Genomic DNA, 3,766 nt, shown 5'->3' with positions numbered 1-3,766 from the left:
CTAACACACATTTTGTCCATAAAGGACACTTAGGAGCCATGGTGGCACTTTTGCACTCTGCTTGGGGGCCATTTTAAACCGTGAAATCACCAAGAAAAAGCATACAAAATAAGAAAAACATGCCCCTAAATAGGCCACGAAAAGGATACTTGTTTACAGTATGAGAGCTGAAATAAGAAGGCAGAGCTTTGATTTTTTTTCCTCCACTGAAAACTGCACATTGATAACTCTAATTTTTTGCCACTTGGTACATGTCTGTAAATAATTGCAAAATTGCCATGGGTATTGATTTTAGGGTTACAAATAAAATTTAATAAGTAAGCAAACACAAATTTGGACTCTGTGAATAATAGGACTATATTATTCTCAATGAGGTCTTTATAATTTTGGAAAATAGAATAAACCCCTTTTTCCAAATTAAAACTTTCTATTATATATTGTTATTTTTTTGTTTTCAATTAGAAATAATCACACTTCGGATAAACCTCATTGGCTACGATACTGCCACTACGCAAAGCTGCTGCTTTTGTTTTGTTTGTATTGTTGTGGAATATACCTCTCCATATAGTTGAATTTTGTTTTATTTTGTTTCTTGAAACAGTCTGAGAATCACTGCCTTAACAATAAACAAATTTTACTAAGAATAGTGATTATGATTATTTTGGTTAAATTTACTTGGGCCGTAGGACAGGCAAGGCTAGGTAGGGAGAGACAAAGGGGAGGTGATGGGACTAGGCTAATACAGGGAGCTTCATAACCAGGCTCACAGAAATACCAGAGGTGGAGAAATAGACATGATATTTACAAGAGCATCTCCTTTGTGCTCATGATATTTACAAGCGGGCTCCGTTTGTTCTAAATATAGACATGATATTCACAAATCCACGGTGATATTGACAAGAAATTTACCAAATTCCCTGATCAGTTTCCTGTGAAAGACCAATGTAAAAGCCCTCAGTGGCAACCCATTCAGGACCACCAGCTTTTCTTTTCTGTTCTAGCCTTTTCTTAAAAGATTTTCACTTCATTTAGTCCTTTTTCCACTAGATTCAATCTTCATCATTCTTTGACTCCAGGAGCAAGAACCCTGCCACCCTGCAACACCACTTTCTATATTGGGAGTTTCTGGGTGTTTTGGATTTCTCTGTTCTCTTTTTCTTGCCCTTTGCTATGTTGATCAAAATTTATTTGTTCCTTTATTTCTTCCTGTGGTTACTTAAAAACTATACATCATAACTCTCTTCTACAAGTGATTTTAGTATTTGATTGCTTTTTTAATCAAACATTGAGTAGATACAAAAAGAAAATGGTATAGAACATGAGGAGATAAAGAATAATAATGCAATGACACCCTAATACTAGTCACCTGAAATAAAACATTTCTATTAAAATTGAAGTGCCTCTTGCACCATTCTTTTTTTTTTTTTAAGAATTTATTTATTTATTTGACAGAAATCACAAGTAGGCAGAAAGGCAGGAAGAGAGGAGGGAAGCAGGCTCCCCACTGAGCAGAGAGCCCGATGTGGGGCTCTATCCCAGGACCCTGAGATCATGACCCCACCCAAAGGCAGAGGCTTTAACCCACTGAGCCACCCAGGCGCCCCCCTCTTGCACCATTCTAATTCTATCCCTGCCATGTTATCAGAGGTAACTAGTCTAAATGTTGTGTTATATCATTTTTCTGGTTTTTCTTTTTTATTTTACCACATATATTTGTGTACCTAAACAACGTGTTTCATATTGCATGCTTTTACCTTTGTATCAATGGATTCAAACTGAATGTATTTTTCTGTGACTTGCTTTTTTTGGCTCAAAAAAAAAAAAGCCATTGTATTGTATTTTTGAGATTCATCCAGGTTGATATATTTAACTGTTCGGTTTTACTAAAAATTGAATTACATAACTTACTTATCCAATCTACTATGGGTGGAAATTTGTCTTTTGTTTTGTTTGGCAGTACTCTGAAAATGTTATTATTATGATCTCTTGAACTGCAGGTATAATGGTTCCTCCAGGGTGTATTCCTAAGAGTGAGCTTACTGGCTTTTAAGTTAGGAGCATCTTCAGCTTTCCCCAACAATGACAAATCGACCTTAAAGTATTTGTTTCCTTCTGTGTGAAGTGCCTGTTATGTCCCTTGCTTACTGTCTGTTACGTTTGATTTGTGTGAAGAAGATAGAGGGTTGGATGGATTGATGGATGGATCAATAGATAGATATTCTAACACTTTGGGTCAGTTATATTTGTTGCAAATATATTCTCTCAATTTTCAAATTTCATTCTCATTGATTTCTTTTTATAAAGTTTATTTTATGAACATTTACATAGTTATATGACGCTAATTTCCTGTAAGTCATTTAATCTTCTTAGCGACTCTTTGATATAGGTAATATTATCAACCTAAACTTTTGAGGAAAGAGAGGTGGTGAGTATGAGTAATTTGCTCTGGTTCATACTGGTAGTTGGTAGCAGAGCCAGTATTCAAACCCTGGGCATTAGTCTCTGAAGTGTGAGATCCCAACCCCTATTCTGTGCTGCAACTCTATGATCGTCAGAGAATTTTAATTTTAATATATCCAAGTTTATTACCTTTCTTCTTCATTAATTGAAGTTTATCTTGTTTAGGAAATCCTTATCTCAATATCATAAATATGGTTTTTTGGACATTTCTTCAGCATTTTACAGTTTTGCTTTTCCCTCTAAAGTTTTTAATCCATGGAGAATCGTGTGTGTCTTTGTTAAGGGATCTGATTTCATTTTTTTCATAGGGATAGCTAATTGCTAAAATGTTTATCTTTCTCTGCTAATATTTAATGTCATCTCTGTAATAAACATAGAACAAAAGCTACTAGGAATAAGTGAATTTAATGATGACTGGGAATTCCAGTGATGTACTGGAAAATTAAATGGAAAAGCCTATCATAAACATGAAACATTTCAAAAATATGAAAAACGTAAGGGTGACTTTTATAAAATAATGTGTAATAGATCTCTATGATAAGATCTCCAAACCTCGCTGAGGGAAATTAGAAAAAGACTTAAATAAAAGAAGGGATATATAATTTTTAAGGATCAGAGGACTCAATAATGATAAGATGTCTGTTCTTCCTAAATAGATGTATAGATTCAAAATAAATCCTGTCAATATTGCAGTTATCTATTTTGTAGAAAGTCACAAACTACTATTAATTTTTATTTTAATTTTTTTTCTCTAATTATGATTTATAACTATTTTTAATGGTTTATAGAAATACAATTAAATAGCCGGTATTTGTTTTGTTCGAGCAAACTTGCTGTACTTCTTACTCCTTATAATAATAACATGACTACAGATTTGTGGGGGTTTCTATAGATAATCACATCAGCTCTGAATTATGTCAACTTTCTTTCCTTCCAATTCTTATGCTTTATGGTTCTCTTCCTTGTTTTGTTCTCTGGATAATATGCAACAAAAGTGGTGATGGCAGGTGGTGTTTTTGTTTTCTTTTTCCTTTTTTTTTTTTTTTTTTTTTTTTTTGAGATGGAGAGGGCAAGCAGGGGAGGGGCAGAGGGAGAGACAGAATCTCAAACAGGCTCCACACCCAGCGTGGAGCCGGATGCAGGACTCCATCTCATGACCCTGAGATGATGACCTAAGCCAAAATCAAGAGTTGGACACTAAACTGACTGAGCCACCCAGGTGCCTCTGTCCAGAAAATTTTAAAACAAATATAATAAATATAAATATAATTTCATGCACCATCCTTTCCAAATCTATTGAGATTAC

At 34.4% G+C, this 3,766-nt stretch overlaps 1 pseudogene; it reads right to left on the bottom strand.

Annotated features, from left to right (window-relative positions):
- Positions 1-395: 395 nt before the first annotated feature.
- On the bottom strand, positions 396-519 carry LOC116868807 (annotated as a pseudogene).
- Positions 520-3,766: the final 3,247 nt, after the last annotated feature.

Source organism: Lontra canadensis, unplaced genomic scaffold (assembly GCF_010015895.1).
Source record: "Lontra canadensis isolate GAN:19392208 unplaced genomic scaffold, GSC_riverotter_1.0 scaffold16, whole genome shotgun sequence".
NCBI classification, from domain to species: Eukaryota; Metazoa; Chordata; class Mammalia; order Carnivora; family Mustelidae; genus Lontra; species Lontra canadensis.
Note: the sequence above shows the minus strand (reverse complement) of the source record. Positions and strands in the feature narration are given on the sequence as shown.